We start from the raw sequence: 23,285 nt of genomic DNA on the forward strand, positions 1-23,285 counted from the left end.
AACATATGGAGGTGAAATAACACGCTTCTGAATAACCAACAAATCATAGAAGAAATAAAAAGGAAATAAAAATATGCATAGAAATGAATGAAAATGAAAACACAACAACCCAAAACCTATGGGATACTGTAAAAGCAGTGCTAAGGGGAAGGTTCATAGATAGCATTACAGGCTTACATCAAGAAACAAGAAAAAAACCAAATAAATAACCTAACTCTACACCTAAAGCAATTAGAGAAGGAAGAAATGAAGAACCCCAGGGTTAGCAGAAGGAAAGAAATATTAAAAATCAGGGCAGAAATAAATGCAAAAGAAACTAAAGAGACCATAGCAAAAATCAACAAAGCTAAAAGCTGGTTTTTTGAAAAAATAAACAAAATTGACAAACCATTAGCAAGACTCATTAAGAAACAAAGAGAGAAGAACCAAATTAACAAAATTAGAAATGAAAATGGAGAGATCACAACAGACAACACTGAAATACAAAGAATCATAAGAGACTACTACCAGCAGCTCTATGCCAATAAAATGGACAACTTGGATGAAATGGACAAATTCTTAGAAAAGTATAACCTTCCAAAACTGAACCAGGAAGAAATAGAAGATCTTAACAGACCCATCACAAGCAAGGAAATCAAAACTGTCATCAAAAATCTTCCAGCAAACAAAAGCCCAGGACCAGATGGCTTCACAGCTGAATTCTACGAAAAATTTAGAGAAGAGCTAACACCTATCTTACTCAAACTCTTCCAGAAAATTGCAGAGGAAGGCAAACTTCCAAACTCATTCTATGAGGCCACCATCACCCTAATTCCAAAACCAGACAAAGATGCCACAAAAAAAGAAAACTACAGGCCAATATCACTGATGAACATAGATGCAAAAATCCTTAACAAAATTCTAGCAAACAGAATCCAAAAACATATTAAAAAAATCATACACCACGACCAAGTGGGCTTTATCCCAGGAATGCAAGGATTCTTTAACATCCGCAAATCAATCAATGTAATACACCACATTAACAAATTGAAAGATAAAAACCATATTATTATCTCAATAGATGCAGAGAAAGCCTTTGACAAAATTCAACACCCATTCATGACTAAAACTCTCCAGAAAGCAGGCATAGAAGGAACATACCTCAACATAATAAAAGCTATATATGACAAACCCACTGCAAGTATCACCCTCAATGGTGAAAAAATGAAAGCATTTCCCCTGAAATCAGGAATAAGACAAGGGTGCCCACTCTCACCACTACTATTCAACATAGTGTTGGAAGTTTTGGCCACAGCAATCAGAGCAGAAAAAGAAGTAAAAGGAATCCAGATAGGAAAAGAAGAAGTGAAACTCTCGCTGTTTGCAGATGACATGATCCTCTACATAGAAAACCCTAAAGACTCTTCCAGAAAATTACTAGAGTTAATCAATGAATATTGTAAAGTTGTAGGATATAAAATTAACACACAAAAATCCCTTGCATTCCTATATACTAACAATGAAAAAACAGAAAGAGAAATTAAGGAAACAATACCATTCACCATTGTAACAAAAAGAATAAAATACTTAGGAATATATCTACCTAAAGAAACAAAAGACCTATACATAGAAAACTATAAAACACTGATGAAAGAAATCAAAGAGGACACAAACAGATGGAGAAACATACCATGCTCATGGATTGGAAGAATCAATATTGTCAAAATGGCTATTCTACCCAAAGCAATCTATAGATTCAATGCAGTTCCTATCAAGCTCCCAACAGTATTTTTCACAGAACTAGAACAAATAATTTCACAATTTGTATGGAAATACAAAAAACCTCGAATAGCCAAAGTAATCTTGAGAAAGAAGAATGGAACTGGAGGAATCAACCTGCCTGACTTCAGACTCTACTACAAAGCCACAGTCATCAAGACAGTATGGTACTGGCACAAAGACAGAAATATAGATCAATGGAACAGAATAGAAAGCCCAGAGATAAATCCATGAACTTATGGACACCTTATCTTTGACAAAGGAGGCAAGGATATACGATGGAAAAAAGACAACCTTTTTAACAAGTGGTGCTGGGAAAGCTGGTCAACCACTTGTAAAAGAATGAAACTAGAACACTTTCTAACACCATACACAAAAATAAACTCAAAATGGATTAAAGATCTAAATGTAAGATCAGAAACCATAAAACTCCTAGAGGAGAACATAGGCAAAACACTCTCCGACATAAACCACAGCAAGATCCTCTATGACCCACCTCCCAGAATATTGGAAATAAAAGCAAAACTAAACAAATGGGACCTAATGAAACTTAAAAGCTTTTGCACAACAAAGGAAACTATAAGTAAGGTGAAAAACAGCCCTCAGATTGGGAGAAAATAATAGTAAATGAAGAAACAGACAAAGGATTAATCTCAAAAATATACAAGCAACTCTTGAAGCTCAATTCCAGAAAAATAAATGACCCAATCAAAAAATGGGCCAAAGAACTAAACAGACATTTCTCCAAAGAAGACGTACAGATGGCTAACAAACACATGAAAAGATGCTCAACATCACTCATTATCAGAGAAATGCAAATCAAAACCACAATGAGGTACCATTACACGCCAGTCAGGATGGCTGCTATCCAAAAGTCTACAAGCAATAAATGCTGGAGAGGGTGTGGAGAAAAGGGAACCCTCTTACACTGTTGGTGGGAATGCAAACTAGTACAGCCGCTATGGAGAACAGTGTGGAGATTTCTTAAAAAACTGGAAATAGAACTGCCATATGACCCAGCAATCCCACTTCTGGGCATACACACCGAGGAAACCAGATCTGAAAGAGACATGTGCACCCCAATGTTCATCGCAGCACTGTTTATAATAGCCAGGACATGGAAGCAACCTAGATGCCCATCAGCAGATGAATGAATAAGAAAACTGTGGTACATAGACACCATGGAATATTACTCAGCAGCTAAAAAGAATTCATTTGAACCAGTTCTAGTGAGATGGATGAAACTGGAGCCCCTTATACAGAGTGAAGTAAGCCAGAAAGATAAAGACCATTACAGCATACTAACACATATATATGGAATTTAGAAAGATGGTAATGACAACCCTATATGCAAAACAGAAAAAGAGACATAAAAGTACACAACAGACTTTTGGACTCTGTGGGAGAAGGTGAGGTTGGGATGTTTCGAAAGAACAGCATGTATATTATCTATGGTGAAACAGGTCACCAGCCCAGGTGGGATGCATGAGACAAGTGCTCAGGCCTGGTGCACTGGAAGACCCAGAGGAATCGGGTGGAAAGGGAGGTGGGAGCGGGGATCGGGATGGGGAATACGTGTATATCTATTGCTGATTCATGTCAATGTATGACAAAACCCACTGAATAAATAAATAAATAAATAACAAATAATAATGTATAGATGCATGAATTACTGTCTGTATATGAATGGTCTACACATATATATTGTCTGCAGGGCTTCCCAGGTGGTACAGTGGTAAAGAATCTGCCTGCCAATGCAGGAGACATAAGAGACATGGGTTCAATCCCTAGGTCAGAAAGATCCTCTGGAGTAGGAAATGGCAACTCGCTCCAGTATTCTTGCATGGAAAATTCCATGGGGTCACAAAGAGTCAGACAGGACTGAGCGCACACACGCGCACACACGCACAGACAAACACACATAAGTATTACAAATGATTTGCAATTCCTTGAACATCTCAATAAGAATGTTGTTCTCAAATCTTTAAAGTGAGTTCTGTGAATTCTCTATGTTTTCTACAAGCTTCTCCACTTCATGGCCCAGAGGGAGCAATGTAAATAAAATGAAAATGTATCAAATCATAGTTCCTACATATAAACATATGGATTTTTTTTTTTTTTAGTTCTACTGAGGATCCAGAATTAACAGCTTTACATTACAGACATACACAAAGAATTCACATAGCAACCCAGAATCTATTAAGATTATTTTTCATTAATATTCACAATAATTTTTTTCAATCTAAGCCTGATCCAACTTCAGCTTGAATCCCTTGAAGTTAGTGTGCTTGCCTTGAAGTTTTCCCTAAAATATCATTTCTTCTTGAGGTCTACATAAAACACCTTCTCTAGAAGTTATACTCACCTTGTCTGTGTAGGGAAAACTTTTTGGAAATAATAAGTTTGGAAGTCTTTAATATAAATGAATATTTAAATACATTAGTTAAGCTTGTAAACGAAATCCAGGAAATACTTTAACTATACATTTTAAATGAATAATATTTGATTTGTTAAACTACTAATTTATAAAGTTAATAATCATAGTGGAATTTATCTATTGCTCAGAAATGAATTTTTGTGTCCTCACTTGTACAAATGAACGTGCAGCTAATAATAATAACTGTGTGTAAGAAAAATGCATTACCATATGAAATATATTTACTAAAACTACTCACATACTGATAAATAGTTCCATGTCACAATTTTTTGTTTCTCATATATTCTAAAGTTTCATTTGAAAATTACTAAAGCAAATAATTAACACTTAAAGATATGATAATTGGAATAAAATATAAGTCATTTAAAATCTGACAATGGCCTGTAGAAAATATTTATTGAAAAACACTGAAAATATTCAGAGATAAACTGTCACTGTTTCTTGCATATCAAATATGTATTTATTTTATCCAAACAGAGTTCATATGTATAAAAACTAGGAATAATTAGATTTAACCATTATATCACATCCTGTGTTAATCTGAGATTAAGAAATAGTATCACTGGCACTGTTGAAGGAAGGGGAACCCCTTCCAGGGCCCAAAACTGGGCTCTTGTCTAACACTCAGAAGTGAATTGTCCGAGGAGACACATGTGCTGACAAAGCAAGAGACTTTATTGGGAAAGGGCACCCGGGCGGAGAGCAGTGGGGAAGGGAACCCAGGAGGACAGCTCTGCCGCGTGGCTCGCAGTCTTGGGTTTTATGGTGATGGCGTTGGTTTCTGGGTTGTCTTTAGCCGATTTTCAAACTCAGAGTCCTTCCTGGTGGTGCACGTCTGGTTCAGCCTAGCTGGATGCCAGCAAGCAGGATTCTGGAAGGTGGTTGGACATGTGGTGTCTCCTTTTGACCTTTCCTGAACTCTTCCAGTTGGTGGTGGCGTATTAGTTCTGTGTGCCTTACCAGGACCTCCTGTCATAAAACTGCTCATGCAAATGGTTACTATGGTGCCTGGCCAGGGTGGGCGGTTTCAGTCACTGTGCTTCCCCTAGCAGCATGACATGAAGGAACGATCATGAGGCTTTTTACTGGGACAGTCCTAGGCTTCAAAACTGCTTCCAGCCTTACTATCTTTGTGAACTTGGGCAAGTTACACGTATTTTCCAGTTTTTAATTACCTTCATCCACAAATAAAGATGGTAATATCAGCTTTGCTGAGTAATTGCTAGGATTAAATGAGTTAATGTATATATTCACACAAGGCCTAGCAAGTAATATATAATCAATACATATTAAGTCTGCCTTCAAATATATATACTAAGTATGTGTATGTGTGTGTGCTAAGACGCTCAGTTGTTTCCAGCTCTTTGTGACTCCATGGACTGCAACCTGCCAGGCTCCTCTGTCCACGGGATTCTCCTGGGAAGAATACTGGAGTGGATGCCAATTCCTCCTCCAGGGGATCTTTCCAATCCAGGAATCAACCCCATGTCTGTTATATCTCTTGCACTGGCAGGCAGGTTCTTTACCACTAGCGCCACTTGAGAGTCCCCATCTAAGTATATATGATACATAATGCATGGAAATGAGAGCTCAAGGCTTTTCCATATGCTACTCTTTCACAGAAACATGTGGATGAAATTGTTTGTACGTTAGATATTTGTTACTCTTTGATTTTATGTAATAATTCTGTTTTGTTAAATGCTTCATAGCAGCCTGTGGTGTTATTTAAACAATGAAAGATTTGTCTCTGAAATTAGAAGCATCTTTATCTCTACTTCTAAACATCTTTATCTCTAATTCTGCATTGATAACAGTGGGAGGTTGATGTGGCTATAATGCATAGGGAGGCAATAATAGAAATTCCTGTCTAGCAACTAACCAATGGGTTCTCTCAGAAAGGGAATTCCATATGTCCCTCCTGTTGAGATGCTTTAATTCAGCACTACAGACTGCTTATACTCATTAACATGTGGGGTTTTTAATAGATTATGGAATAGATAGTACTTATTTTTAGAAAAGGTAATTTCATGAAAAACTAAAGTTGATTCTATTTAGAGCCAAAGATTTATGTGATAAATAAACCTGCCCTCCTAAATGTTGCATAGAATTATTGTTCCTTTTCTGTGAGTTCCAGATTTCAGGACCTCTGAATCCAGTCCTGGCAGTTCATAAGCATTTAATAAAAATCGTTCAGAACAATATTGAATAGCTAAAGATGATAAAATAGAAAATAAATTATTATGACTTTTAGCATTCTATGAGGGCTGAAGTGGTCCATGAATCAATTACCTGCTCACAAGATAAGTGCAAAGCATGAGAACCTTTCTCATGAAACTTTGATCTATTAATTAAAAATGAAAATGCAGACGCCATCACTGTGTGAGAATGCCACAACCTCATTCAAAACACAAGGTATTTTCCTGACTTTGATTACCTATTGGCCACACCTGTTGTTCTTTGTACTATTTTGACCCCACTGATTTGCAGTCTATGTCATGAGGAAATGTAAAAACAAATGAAAGTATTGATAACTTGATTGTTCTTCATTCATAGTTGCAAATAAAATGTTTGAGAAATACATTGAAAATAGTGAGATTTTAAATGGCAAATTTAATCCCCATTTTTCATTAACTAGTGCAACTTTACTGATTATTATAGTATTCGTTTCCTCTTCTGAGTCTATTTACTTCTCCCCCTCATTTCCTCTGGGAGCTGTCCCCACTAGGAACTGGTGATCTGAGGGGTACATAATGGCTGTTTGCTGAGCCATCTTACTTGGTTCTATTTTCTACAGACCTTAAGAGGAAAAATTCTAAAAGTGGTAGCTCTGATCCTGAGGGGAGGGAGGTGCCTGCCCAGAGATATTTAATGCTCTCCAAGCTTATTTTTAAAAAGCACCATTTGGGCCTCCAAGCAGCTCAGCTCTGGGGCTTGCTTCTTGCTGCTTTCATGTTAAAAAGCTCCTTTGTCAAAGCCCATAGGCCCAGTGGTGATAACTGCAACAGAAAAATACTAGTGATGGAAAGATATATTTTCAATAACCCTTGGCTTTTATTAGTTCAGCCACTGCTAGAATAAAGGGTAAGTGGACCCTTGATATTTTAAATGTTCTATGTCTCCCTCCATATACTTCCCAGGTCAGCATTCCTTACTGATGAAAACTCTGGTCTGAATTTTGGTTTGCTGTCATGGGGAGAATTGTCTGCAATAACACTTCTGAGCTTCGATTGTTATCCCCAAAAGCCTAAGATCAATAACAGTAGCCTGAGCTTTGCAGTGTGTGTGTGTATGTGTGTATGTGTTTGTGTGAGTGTGTGTTTAATTTTCATTATGTCTGAAAACGAGGCATCAGATTAATAAATCTCTAGAAGTGTTTGGAATGAGAAGGCTTCCTGAAACAGGGGAGAACAGTGCAATCTCATGTGCTAAAAAAATTTAAATGTGATCAGGAAGAATTTAAAAAATGTCACATAAATCTTCTCAAGTAGTTCTGTAGCTTCAAGTCAATGTTATGGATCAATTTTTAAAAGTTCAATTATCTATAAAACTTTTACTAGCCCACAATTTTTCAGTATCTCTTTCTACATTAACTGTTGCTAGAATGAAATGTATTTTATGCCAAGAAATTTTTAGCACAAAAATGTATGGAGTCAATGTTATATTTTTAGAATAATCTCAAATCTGCTCAAGGTTTTAATCCAATCTAACTGTTCAGATATCCTAGGATAGCAGATCCATACTAATCTATATATTACACTGGGAAAAATTGAGCTCATGCATTTGGCAATAAATTAAAAGTTGACCTTCAAATGTGTAGAGATGAGCTAGATTTATTGCCCTGACTTTCAAAGCAGCTTTCTGAGGCTTTCAATCAAATGACCAGTGGTACAGAGAAAAAAACAGTAATATGAAAGCTAGGAAAAGTGGGTTTGAGCAATAACTTTGGATGTGGGCAAGTTAGTTCATGCTTTTGGATCTCTAGCTGCTCGTCTGTGAAATGAAGGTGCTTGATTAGACAGCCTCTGAGGATCATTTGAATGAGAAAATTCTGTTTTTATTGAGCGATGCTATCTAAATGTTTTGCAAAACTATTGAAGTCAATTTGAGATAAAATTAGTGAAATATAGGCATCAGTCAGGATGAATAAGAAAAAAAAATATTGAACAAAAAAGCAAATGATAGTTAAAGAGTACTCTGAGTACATTTTCATTTTTATAAGTTCTAGAACCTGCATTTGAAACAATGTAAATACCAGAAATACATGCATAAGACTTGAATCTATAAAGAAGAGCAGAATATGATTAACACAGTATTCATTATGTTACTTTCAAGGGTGGCAAATTAAGGAGTTAGGCTGAGGAGGGAGGTTCAGAGATAACAATGGCAATCCATTTTATTAACACTCTATGGTGGGTACATGTGAAATATTTTTGCTGGTCTTTCTGTCACATATGTTAAAATGTTTGCAGCTATTTGGTATTTAATACAAATACATTTTTCAAAATTCAACTAATAGACAATTTTCAAGACAAAAAGTTGTTTACAATAAAAAACTGTCCAGGAATAGATTTTTGGCAAATTCGGAGTGTTCAACGTACAAATACCTACATGCTAAGCCATTCTGTGTCTTTTTGCTCAGTAATTCGGAAAACAGAGAGTAATGCTGACTGGAATTGGTGGAAAGGAGATTTGAAATAAGTAAGTGTGAAATCATCTAAAAAAGTTAGTTTTCACCTAAACTAAGACAACTGACATTTCCTGGAGTCATTGTTAATCAAAATAGTTAAATAGCACTAAAAGCTGTTTTAAGGACACTAGCAAAATAGTGTGAAGGATGATTTAATTGGAAAAGACTATGGATTATCAAACTTGTAGCAGTAATTGTAGTACAGACATAAATACAGATCTTTATTCGGGTAATGGCACGGTAAACTGGAATGTATAATATAAAAATAAGTAAATTACATCCATACTGTGAATCAAAAATGGGAAGAATTTGGTTATAAAAATAGAAAGACTTGAGGCACTTGAAAATATGATCAACATTGCTAATCATCAGGAAAATGCAAATTAAAGCCACAATGAGCCTCACACCTGTCAGAATGGGCATCGTAAAAAATAAGACAAATATTAATAACATGTTGGAGAGGATGTGGAGGAAAGGGAATCCTCTTACACTGTTGGTAGGAATGCAAATTGGTACATTTTCCACTGCAGAAAACAGTATGGAGAATTTTCAAAAAACTAAAAATAGAACTCCCATATGACCTTGCAATTCCATTCCTTGTACAGATCTGAAAAAAAGACAAAGAGACTAATTTAAAATATACAAGCATTCCAATGTTCATACCAGAATTATTTACAATTGCAAAGAGATAGAAACAATGGAAGTGTACACTGACAGATGAATGCATAAAGAAGATGTGATATTTAAATTACAATGCACACACACAATGGAATAAGTCATAAAAAGAATGAAATTTTGTCATTTGCAACAACATGGATAAACTTGGAAGACACTATGCTAAATGAAATAAGTCAGAGAAAGACAAATACTGTATGGTATAACTTATATGTAGAATCTGAAGAACACAACAAACTAGTGAACATAACCGGTGTGTGGACCACAATAAACTCTGGAAAATTCTTAAAGAGATGGGACTACCAGACCACCTGATCTGCCTCTTGAGAAATCTGTATGAAGGTCAGGAAGCAACAGTTAGAACTGGACATGGAACAACAGACTGGTTTCAAATAGGGAAAGAAGTAGGTCAAGGATGTATATTGTCAACCTGCTTATTTAATATATATGCAGAGTACATCATGTGAAATGCCAGGCTGGATGAAGCACAAGATGGAATCAAGATTGCCGGGAGAAATATCAATAACCTTAGATATGCAGATGATACCACCCTTATGGCAGAAAGCGAAGAAGAACTAATGAGCCTCTTGATGAAAGTGAAAGAGGGGAGCGAAAAAGTTGGCTTAAAACTCAACATTCAGAAAACTAAGATCACGGCATCTGGTCCCATCACTTCATGGCAAATAGATGGGGAAACAGTGACAGACTTTATTTATTGGGGCTCCAAAATCACTGCAGATGGTGACTGCAGCCATGAAATTAAAAGATGCTTGCTCCTTGGAAGAAAGGTTATGACCAACCTAAACAGCATATTAAAAAGCAGAGACATTACTTGACCAGCAAAGTTCCGTCTAGTCAAAGCTATGGGTATTCTAGTAATCATATATGGATGTGAGAGTTAGACTCTAAAGAAAGCTGAGTGTCAAAGAATTGATGCTTTTGAACTGTGGTGTTGGAAAAGACTCTTGAGAGTCCCTTGGACTGCAAGGAGATCCAACCAGTCCATCCTAAAGGAGATCAGTCCTGGGTGTTCATTGGAAGAACTGGTGTTGAAGCTGAAACTCCAATATTTTGGCCACCTGATGCAAAGAGCTGACTCATTGGGAAAGACCCTAATGCCGGGAAAGATTGAGGGCAGGAGGAGAAGGGGACGACAGAGGTTGAGATGGTTGGATGGCATCACTGACTCGATGGACATGGGTTTGGGTGGACTCTGGGAGTCAGTGATGGACAGGGAGGCCTGGCGTGCTGCAGTTCATGGGGTCGCAGAGTCGGACATGACTGAGTGACTGAACTGAACTGAACTGAATGTAACCTTTGAAAATTGTATACAAAATTTAAAAATTTAATAAATGAGAGTAATCAAGATATAAAAGTTCAATTCTGACTTTGATATTGGAATGTAAGTAACATAGAGTGTGATGATGTTGGCAACAGAAATGAAGTCAAAAAGAGGAAATGTTATTTAGAAAGTCTATCATTTAGACTTTGAGTAAAAAGAAAGTATAGTATTAAAAAACATTTTAGAAACATAGAATAGCACATAAGTTCTGGTTACTTAGTGATGTTATTGACATTAGTTAGCTGTCTCATATCTGGAGGTGATGATACGTCTATTAATTCAAACTAATGTATTTATGCATAATTTTAAAAACTATGATAGCAAATGAATACGTGTTTCTATATTTGATGACATTAAAGAGAAAATGATCTGCACATATTGCACTGTAAAAGTAGAATAGTGATAGTAAATAAGGCTAGATTCCTGTAATGTGTTGTGATACATCGTCATTCATTTTTGTTCCACTGTCAGTCTAATATCAATACATTTCATTTTTCTATATTGATAAGTTCACACTGATCTGTAAGAAAGAAATATCTTTTGGCAAATGATAGATTTGTAAATACTAAATTTATTTGCAGCATCAGAAATAATTATATCAGCAAGTACACAGAAAAATCCTTTTCTGGAAGAAGTTGTGTGCCTAATGCAAAATTTTAGAAAAATACTATTTCCTTCACTGTTCTACCTCCAACACCAAGTTTCACAAAGTAAAAAATCATTTTGCAAATATTCATGTGTATTTCTTGATGAGGCAAAAATCATGCTATCAATATGGACAGAACATCAACTCTATCATTCAATGTTTTATTAGTGGCCGGTCACTGACCTTTTATATGTGAAAATGAACAATAACAAAATATTCAAACCTTCCTCATACAACACTGAGCAAAAAAGAAAAACATAAATGCATAAATATGCATATAAATAACAAAATACACTGTAATAAAAGTAATAGATGAAATTGACTAATTCCTTGAATGACACAATATACCCAAACTCACACAGGGAGAAACAGTTAATCTGAACAAGCCTATATCTGTTAAAGAAATTTCATCAATAATTAATAACATTCCAATAAGAAAGCATCATTACCAGATGGTTTAACTGGTGTAATCTATCAATTTTTTAAGGAAGAAATAATTCTATACAAACTGCCCCAGGAAATAAGATAGGAAACACTTCCTAGGACATTCCAAGAAGCCAGCATTACCCTAATACCAAAACCAGATGAAGAATCAGATAAAGACATTAATAAGAAAGGATAACTACAGACTAATCTCGCTCATGAATATAGACAAAAAAAAAATAAAATCTTCATTGTTTTTCTTGTGAAAGTACTCATTTTGGATCATTTCTTCTCATATTTTAGTTTCATATGTTGGAACCATAACATAGTTTCCATGTACTGAATATCTAATTCAAATTTGCCATATCAAGATAAGCCTTAAGAACTCAGCCTGACAGGTTAAATCAAAGACTTAGATATAGATCATACGTTTTTTTGCAGTTGAATGGCAAAAGAGACCCTGATCTCAACAGGCCAGTCCTCATCCCTATATAATTACTTTCCCATATTACTCAATAATCTTTTGTATTGTTCTTCACCAACATGAAATGTTTATTTCTCCCACTCTTATTTTTTTTTTGACTGATTAGAATTTATATTCCTCCAAGGCATTTTTAAAGGATTTCCTAATTTCTCATAATCTATGACAATAACTTTAGTTTAACTAAGTTTTATTTTCTTGTTATCCTTAAATTGAAAGAAATATATCAAGAAAACATGGAACAGGAAAAAAACCACAATATGTTTGAGATTTGAATGCACGTGCTAAGGCACTAAAATGTAATCAGTGAAACCCAATTATGTTCAATATAATTTTATGAAAATATAATATTCTACTAAGGATTAAAGGGAAAAAATCATATTTCCATACACAGGAGCAACTTCAATGGAAAATACAGAAACAGAAAAGTGGCTCTGAAACTTACAAGGTGTTAGGCAAATAGAAAGAAATTGGATGTGACACAATGTTTAAATTGATGATGGAAGCTAGAATTTTGCTTCTGAAGGAGTTTCTACAAGACTAGAAATTGCTGTATTTCAAAAACCAGGACTTGAAGTGATAACATTCCAAGATATCTGAGGAATGAAACCAGTTCTAGAAAGCAGGAACAAATGTGGTTTGATTGAAGCAGAGTTGACAAAGTTATTTTAACTGTTTGCAAGTCACCACACTGACTGCAGACTTAACAGGGGGAAAATCAAGTCTGAGTATGGAAGAACACGGAAGATTTCCCATGATCACTCTGTAGAAATAGATTTTAATGAAGCAAATTAATTTTCCATTTGATAGATCCCTGATGCTTTTATTTACTCAATGATTGATACATATATATATATATATATATATATATATATATATATGTAAACAATTTAAGATTAAATGTTTATTATGTTTGTTTGTAACTCAGATTATCTCATTAGCTTGGGGGACTCTAACAATTAGATGTAAAACTTTTTGCCCATTCTCATTTATAACATTTTGGCATGTCCTATTTTGCATTTTATTATTTTATGCCTATATTTTCCCGTTTAAATTGGAATTTCTCAAACTTCTTTGGTAAATAAAAATCCTTATAATCTTAAACATAAGAAAATGATAGTAAGAGTAATGATTACTTAATATCAATCAGAGGGCTGAGAAACTTCCCTGGTGGCACTAGTGGTAAAGAATCTGCCTGTCAGTGCAGGAGATGTAAGAGACCCTGGTTTGATCCCTGGGTCGGGAAGATCCCCTGGAGAAGGAAATGGCAACCCACTCTAGTTTTCATCTCTGGAGAATCCCATGGACACAGGAGCCTGGTGGGCCACAGTCCATAGGGTCTCAAAGAGTCAGACCTGAGTGAAGTGACTTTAACACACAGAGGTGAGATATTATTTAGCACCTTACACTAAAGTTATCTGTACTAAGTTTAATGATATCCAGCTTGAACTGTAGCTCAAGTGTCCTATCCAGTCAAGGTTATTTTTCTAAAATAAGAAAATTAGAAACTTATGGCACATAATCACTAGCTGATAATAGTGATGATGAGTGTTTCATAGGTCTGTCAGATAGTTCTATGTATTGAGATTGACAATAAACTCAGAAACCAAGAAGAGATTTTTAACATGGAAAACCAGTGAAAACTAAGTGGATAAGAATCTCAAAGGTAAAAACTGTAAGTTTTCATATTTGACTTAGGTGAGAGGAGTCAGTGAGGTCTCGATTCATTTAGCTGCGTAAAGCTTTCTTTCTGGTGTATCACTTGTATGTGGTGTTGAATATTCTGAAGAGTAGTATATCATTAACTTACTTCTCTGACAATGAAAATTTCACCAAAAATAGGGGAGAAAACTTGATGTCTCAGCAATTTGCACTATAATTGGGTCTTTAAAAATACTCTTTTTCCTAATCTCAACTTTAAAAATCATAATTTTCTTTCACACTATGTGAGATACTGACATGTTACTTAGAAAAAAGTAACCTAAAATTTTACAAACTGTTTTTCTTGACATGATTGAGGTCATACATAAATATTTTAAAATCTGTTCCTATTTCGAAGCTCATGCACGTATCTTCCCCTTGACAGCCTGTGCTGTCCACTCAGAGGAAGTAAACTCGGTGCCCGCTGCCATTGTCTGTTACTGCACAAGGCAACAGTGTATCCTTGGTGACCACAGTTTGATTAGACTGCTAGTATTTACTGTATTATTTCATATTTAATTAAAGTCCTACATCATGTTGTTGACCAGCTGCTGTTTTCTCTGAATAAAGCCATGTAAGCATCACAATTTTGTAAAATATGTTTATTAGTTCCATTTCTTGTTGTACTCGTCTATATTACTTTTTTTCAATTTGAATTAAAAGTGAAAGCAGTTATTAAAAACACTTTTTTTTCCCTGTAGAAAACCTTTTTGGTAACAAATGGATACTACATTTATATATAATGTATATATAGGTGTGTGTGTGAGATATGGTTGTTGAGGAAAATTCTGTAATACTATTTACTAGACTAACTAGGAGTCACAAGGCAGAGATGTGAAAGAAGGACTTTCCCACGCAGGTGTAGAAGCAGGGAAGTGTCCAGAAGCAGCAACTATTTGAGAAGTGGAAAATCTTTCACTGTGACTAGAATGCAATATCACTACAAGGGAGTGTCAAAGAAAAGCCAGAGATGAATGATAAAGTGGTAAAGGTAGATTTGATTCAGAAACATTACTATAGAGGAAAAGAGACCTCAGTGTAGAACTGAACTTGATTTGGCATATAAGAAAAAGCACAATTTATAGCTAAGGAGTGTGGTTGTGGGGGAATTAAAAAAAAAAGAATCTCTGCCAATGCTACCATGTTAGGAAGACTATTTTAGTAAAAAAAGTAAAAATTAAAAAAAGTTCCTAAGTTCAGTTCAGTTGAGAAGTCATGTCTGACTCTTTACAACCCCATGGACTTTATCACAACAGGCTTTCTTATCCATCACCAACTCCCAGAGCCTACTAAAATTCATGCCCATTGCGTCAGTGATGCCATCCAACCATGTCATCCTCTGTCATCCCCTTCTCCTCCTGCTTTCAATCTTTCCCAGCTTCAGGGTCTTTTCCAAATGAGTCAGCTCTTTGTATCAATTGGCCAAAGTATTGGAGTTTCAGCTCAGCATCAGTCCAGGATGGACTGATTTGACCTGTGTGCAGTCCAAGGGACTCTCAAGACTCTTCTCCAACACCACAGTTCAAAAACACCAATTCTTCAGGACTCAGCTTTCTTTATAGTCCAACTCTCACATCCATATATAGCTACTGGGAAAACCATAGCTTTGACTAGATGTACCTTTGTTGGTCAAGTAATGTCTCTGCTTTTTAATATGCTGTCTAGGTTGGTCATAACTTTCCTTCTAAAGAGAAAGTGTCTTTTAATTTCATGGCTACAGTTATCATCCACAATGATTTTGGAGCACAAGAAAATAAAGTCTGCCACTGTTTCCATTGTTTCCCCATCTATTTGCCATGAATTGATGGGACTGGATGCCATGATCTTAGTTTTCTGAATGCTGAGTTTTAAGCCAACTTTTTCACTCCCCTATTTCACTTTCATCAAGAGGCTCATTAGTTCTTCTTCACTTTCTGCCATAAGGATGGTGTCATCTGCACATCTGAGGTTATTGATATTTCTCCTGGCAATCTTGATTCCAGCTTGTGCTTCATCCAGCCTGGTATTTCACATGATGTACTCTGCATATATATTAAATAAGCAGGTTGACAATATACATCCTTGACCTACTCCTTTCCCTATTTGAAACCAGTCTGTTGTTCCATGTCCAGTTCTAACTGTTGCTTCTTGACCTGCATACAGACTTCTCAGGAGGCAGGTCAGGTAGTCTTGTATTCCCATCTCTTTAAGGATTTTCAAGTTTGTTGTGATCCACACAGTCAAAGGCTTTGGCATAGTCAATAAAGCAAAAGTAGATGTTTTCCTGGAACTCTCTTGCTTTTTCAATAATCCAACAGACGTTGGTAATTTATTTTCTGGTTTCTCTTCCTTTTCTAAATCTAGCTTGAACATCTGGAAGTTCACGGTTCATGTACTGTTGAAGACTGGCTTGGAGAATTTTGAGCATTTCTTTGCTAGTGTGTGAGATGAGTGTCATTGTGCGGTAGCTTGAGCATTCTTTAATGTTGCCTCTCTTTGGGATTGGAATGAAAACTGACCTTTTCCAGTCCTGTGGCCACTGCTGAGTTTTCCAAATTTGCTGACATATTGAGTGCAACACTTTCAAAGCATCATCTTTCAGGATTTGAAATTGTTCAACTTGAATTCTATCACCTCCACTAGCTTTGTTCATAGTGATGCTTCCTAAGGCCCACTTGACTTCACATTCCAGGATGTCTGGCTCTAGGTGAGTGATCACACCATTGTGGTTACCTGGGTCATGAAGATCTTTTTTTCTATAGTTCTTCTGTGTATTCTTGCCACCTCTTCTTAATATCTTCTGCTTCTGTTAGGTCCATACCATTTTTGTCCTTTATTGTGCTCATCTTTGCATGAAATGTTCCGTTGGTGTCTCTAATTTTCTTGAAGAGATCTCTAGTCTTTCCCATTCTGTTGTTTTCCTCTAATTCTTTGCATTGATCAGTGAGGAAGGCTTTCTTAACTCTCCTTGCTATTCTTTGGGAGTCTGCATTCAAATGGGTATATCTTTCCTTTTCTCCTTTTCCTTTAGCGTCTCTTTTTTTCTCAGATATGTAAGGCCTCCTCAGACAACCATTTTGCCTTTTTGCCTTTCTTTTTCTTGGGGATGATCTTAATCACTGCCTCCTGTACAACGTCATGAACCTCTGCTCATAGTTCTTCAGGCACTCTGTCTATCAGATCTAATCCCTTGAATCTATTTCTCACTTCCACTGTAAAATCATAAGGGATTTTATTTAGGTCATACCTGAATTGTCTAGTGGTTTTCCCTACTTTCTTCAATTTAAGTCTGAATTTGGCAATAAGGAGTTCATGATCTGAGCCACAGTCAGCTCCCAGTCTTGTTTTTGTTGACTGTATAGAGTTTCTCCATTTTTGGCTGCAAAGAATATAATCAATTTGATTTCGGTATTGACCATCTGGTGACGTCCATGTGTAGAGTCTTCTCTTGTGTTGTCGGAAGAGGGTGTTTGCTATGACCAGTGTGTTCTCTTGGCAAAACTCTGTTAGCCTTTGACCTGCTTCATGTTGTACTCCAATGCCAAATTTTCCTGTTACTCCAGGTAGCTCTTAACTTCCTACTTTTGCATTCCAGTCCCCCATAATGAAAAGGACATCTTTTTTTGTGTATTAGTTCTAGAAGTTCTTGTAGGTCTTCATAGAATGGTTCAACTTCAGCTTCTTCAGCATTACTGGTCGGGGTATAGACTTGGGTTACTCTGATATTGAAGGGTAACTCCTAGGTAAATTATTAACTTGAACTTTTTAGTGAATTAAGTTATTTTCAAGAAAATCTTGAGTTATTGCTGAGTTGGAATGAAAAGTATGATTTTTGCAATAAATGCATTTTTGATGCTCCAAGAAATTTCATAATCTCCATATTTGATCAATCCTAAAATACAGTTTAATGGTAAAATGAGATTCTCTTTCATCTATATATCCTCATACCATGCTCCCCATAATATAAAGAGGCTTGAGATTCTATGAGGGTCTTTTGAATTAAATCTCAGGGTTCACTGACTGTGATCATAATAACCTATGCAGGGAGTTAATTGTTTTATTTTATTTTAATTACAATATATTATATAACATTCAAAAGTGCATACCGAGGTGTATCCTTCATATCATTTGCTTACATTCTTTTTGTTTTGATGAGAATATTTTATGATCTACTCAGCAACTTTCATATATGCCATACTTTTGTTGTTAACTATAGTCAATATGCTGTACACACCAACCCTAGAACTTGCTAATCTTATAACTGGTAGTTTGTACCTTTGACCCCCTTCATCCATTGTCTTCTCTTCCCAGTTCCCCACCTCTGGCAGCTTCTGATCTGTTCTTTGTTTCTCTGAGTTCAGGTTTTCAGGTTTTATCCGTAAGTGAGATCATGTGTTACTTGTCTTTCTGTCTGACACTTCATTTAGCATAATGCCCTCAAGGTCCTCTACCATCCCAGATGCAGGATTTCCTTCTTTCTTACCATTGAATAACATTTCTTTGTTATACATGGCACCATTTCTTTCTTTCTTTTTTTATTTTTATTTTTGTAAGATTTTTTTTGATGTGGACCATTTTTTGGTCTTTATGAAATTTGTAACAATATTGTTGCTGCTTTATGGTTTGATGTTTTGTCTACAAGGCATGTGGGATCCTAGCTCCCTAAGGAAGGATTGAGCCTGCACTTCCTGCATTGGAAGGTGAAGTGTTAACCACCTGAATACCAGGGACGTCCCTATGCCACATTTTCTTTAACCATTCTTCCATCAGTGAACACTTAGGTTATTTCCATGTCTTGGCTATTGTAAGGAATATTCTAATGAACACAGGGATGCAGCCATCTTTTTGAGATAGTAATTTCATGGTTTTTTTGGATATATACCAACATTAGAATTTGCTAGATCAAATGGTAGTTCTATTTTTAATCTCTTAAGGAACCTCCATACTGGTTTCCGTAGTGACTGTGCCAATTTATATTCCCATTAACAGTGCATAAGAGTTCCTTTACACCACATGCTTGGCAACACTTGTCATCTCTTGTTTTTTGATGACAGTCAGTCTACAGACATTAGGTGATATCTCATTGCAATTTTGATGTGTATCTCCCTGATGATTCATGATGTTGAGCCCATTTCATGTACCTGTTGTCAATTTGTTTGCCTTCTTTGGAAAGATGTCTATTTAGAGCCTCTGTCCATTTTAAATTGGATCCTTTGGTTTTTTTTTTTTTTTTTTTGCCACTGAGTTGTAAGAGTTGTTCACATGTTTTGGATAGTAGCATCTTATCAGATAGATGGTTTGCAAATGCTTTCTCACATTCAGTAGGTTGCTGTTTCATTTTGTTGATTGTTTCCTTTGCTGTGCAGATGCTATTTCATTTGGTGTAGACTCACTTGTTGATTTTTTTTTTTTCTTTTGCTGCCTATGCTTTTGTAAAATTAAAAAAAAAAAAAATGTCAAGACAATTACTGTCTATGTTCCTGATCTTAGAGGAAAAGCTTTCAGCTTCTTTACATTGAATATGATGCTACCTGTTGAATAAGAAATAATTCTGTGTTTTACTAAAAAAGTTTTGGCTGTTTTGTGTTAGAAAAGTTAAAAATGTATACTCCTTTGCTGTATCAGTAGGCATTGTGATTCCCAAAGATAAACAAATATTCTTCCAGAGAATTTCTAAGATTAATAATTTTGTAAGAAATTTTGGAGAATGTAGTTCTTTGTGACTTTGCTAAGAGGGAAGAATCTTTTTTACCTTTTAAAGAGCACAATTTTTGTATAACTATTGTCTGATTTTTTGCTGCTTATAATTTTGATATTTATCCTATCTGCTGTCATTTTTTGTATCTAGTGATGCAAAAATGTGGGTTCTGTCCAGAAATGGCAGATATTCCATACCCACAATCCTAATATTGGCATAGATGATAGAGCAAAGTGATTTTTAACATTAATTCCAGGCAAATTTGTTTTCATTGTAAATTCTATTGTGCACAACCGTAATAATATACTACTTTTTATTGAATTAAAGATGCTATTAGAGCATGGTTAAGTGAAAAGAATGGAAAAAGGCTCTTAGCATTCAGTAGATCAGAGAAGGAATAAATAATTGTGTCACAGTAAACATTTTACCCTCATCTATAAACACCAGAATAAAGAATTCTGGCATCAGTGTATAACCAGATGTTTACCTCTATAAATTAAAGATCTAAATAATTGTCACATATTTCATCAAAGAGATATAAGTATGAATTAGATCATGACTTCAGGGCAAATTTTATATACATCTTCTCAGTGGATATGATTATGTAGATATAATACATACAGAAATAGCAAATCATTATTACCTTTTAAGTACCAGCCTCTATACCACATACTTTAAGACGCATTATCTCATTCTATCTGTAATGTTGAAAGAAACTAGAGCAAAAATGAAAGCATTTATGTTATTTACCCTTTAAACTAAGCCCAGGACTAGTCTGTGGTGGAATGTTAGACTTAATACAGTTTTCCAAAGTTTTAATAACTTCTAATATGAGTCTTTTTTTCTAGTGCTATTTTATATCTTGAAATTGAATCCAACTAGTTTTATGAAGTCTGACTGTCAGTTCACTCATTTATTCACAAAAGTAAACTAAATTTTTAAATTGAATTTTCAAAAGGAGCCAAATATTATTGACACCTCCCTGTTAATAGAAGTTTTGTTCCATTTGGCTACAGTCTGACCATTTACATCAGCAAAACCTCCTTTTGAAAACCTAATCTGCTAATTGTTATGAAGTCTGCAAAGATTTTATTTATTTTCTTATTTGGTATCATAGGCTTTAATTTTAGTGGCTGGAATATCCTTTTAAAACCACCAGACTAAGGGATTGTTGATTTAATTTTGAAAATTGTGACCATGGTCTGGGAAACACTAAGTGTTTGAATATTTTCCCTCATTCTACAGCATGTCTTATAAAATTATGCACAGAGAATGACAAAGTGGACTGTTCTGATTTATTGCCTGTTTTTTTAAAAAAGAAGGATTAGGATATATAGACATAAAACTTCTTTAGTTCAAAGTATCAGGAAAGGAGCAGCCTTTTCAATTACTCTTGCCAGCCTTCAGTAGTAACTTTGTTTTGATTCCATCAGAAACTGCCTTCCTTGTCTTGATATTCTTTGTAGCTGCTTAAATAGATTTATTCACAGTGTAATCCTTATTTTCATCACTGTCAAATGTGTTCTCCACTTCAGTAGATGCATTTAGATGGCAGAAGAATGTTTCCTTGATTACAGTTTTCACAAAAGGCATCTCTGATGTGTGTCCTCTTACTTGATTATATTCCAACTTCTCAATCATCATCTCCTTCATTTTCTACCCAATATTTTTCAAAACTCAATTTGGATAAGAAATCTCACGCAAAAAATTGTTGGTGCTGTTCAGTTTATACACATGACTATCACCTAAGAAACAGAAAGTGCCCACATGCTTTTTGTCAGTAATGAGCACTTACACAAATAGCCTGGCTTTAGCAACAGTAATAAAGCCTTTGATTTCTTTCTTCAGTCAGTCATGAGACTTTTTGATTTTCCTGCTTCCTTAAAAGTAAAATATATATTTGCCATTTCACTGTTTGACAGAAAATCCAAACCTCCCATTATAGAAATTTTAGAAAACGAAATGATCTGAGTCCAAATGATAATGATAAGTATTAAAACAAACACATATATAGCACTTTCTCTGTGCCAGACATTCTTCTAAGAGTGTCCTTAAATCATGCATGTATCATTACTGCTCTCCCAAATCGTACCATATATGAGCTTTATCTCTGTCCATTTTACAGATGAGGAGAGACAGCAAGGCTCAGCTCTGTAAATACAATGGTGATTAAGGAATTTTTTCAAAGTCACTTATCTACTAAGTATTGAAGATAAATTTAAACCTTGGCAGTCTGAGTCCAGAGCCTATATATTCTTACTGACTACATTGTAATAAAGTGTCCAACACAGTGTCTAGGATATACAGCTCAGAATCAATACAAGTGTTTGTTCTCTTACTTTCTTCCACTTTTAAGACTGTATGTGATCTGTTCTTATAAAGGTGTTTTTATTTATCACCTCTAATTATCATATCCTTTAAAAGTTATGCTGCAGATGACCACATTCTCCAAGTCTGAACAAAATCTGCCCAGTACCACCCATAATTTTGCTTCAAAAAATGGAAAACCAGCAAACCAGAACTTCTATTTGCAAATTCTCCAGGCTATCTGATACATCAAAATCCTGAACTGGTAGCCTATGGGAAAAATTGGGCAAGATTCTCCCGTGAGGGCAAAGAAAATGGTGACTGAAAGAAAAGAGTTTGAATCTTTGGTGAGATAGGAGAAATGTGGAAAGCTTGGAAACCTTTTCTCAAATGCATCTTTTGTGATAAGGAGCAGTGATTCCCAAATAACATTTCAATCTGGTATAGTCTTTCTCAGGAAAGGATTATGAGGATATGGGATTGGGGAGAACTTGAATTTAGCTGTATAAACTTTAACACATATTTAACTGCCTCCGATATTCATTATTTCCATTCGTCCATTAAGCAAGTTATTCTTCAGTGATACCAGGCATTGGGGTAGGTATTGAGATGGAATAACAACTAATGTAGTACTACTGATTAGGGTATAGGATATTGGGGAAGACATATAAATAAATGTAAATAGATAATATGATTATAATGGGATAAAGGCATAGCAGGTGCTGTGCTTGTGAGAGAATGGACATCCTACTTGTTACCTTAATGATGAAGGGGAGGTAGCAAGCAGAGGTGAGAAGTAAATGTTTCAAGGAGAAATAACACCTTAGGCTAAGGCCCTGAGTCTAGAAAGTTTCTAAAATGTATGACTTGTCAAACCTTTAACTTCTGAGTGATGTGCTTCAATTCCTTTTTCCAATGGTTTAAACAATATGTCTCCAAGAAAACTTCTGTACTCAGAAAATGACTGGCAAACTACTCTCTCTGTTCAAGCTCACACTCTTACTTGTAGCTGTTTTTCCATATCAAGACGCTATCCTCAGGACGGCTGTACTTGTTAGCACTCAGTATTTCAACGCATGCCACCATATTTCCCCTTCCCATCTATAATTTGGCATGAGGTTTAAAGCCATTATTTCTCATGTTACTGTTAT

The sequence above is a fragment of the Dama dama genome, chromosome 28 (assembly GCF_033118175.1).
Source record: "Dama dama isolate Ldn47 chromosome 28, ASM3311817v1, whole genome shotgun sequence".
NCBI lineage: Eukaryota > Metazoa > Chordata > Mammalia > Artiodactyla > Cervidae > Dama > Dama dama.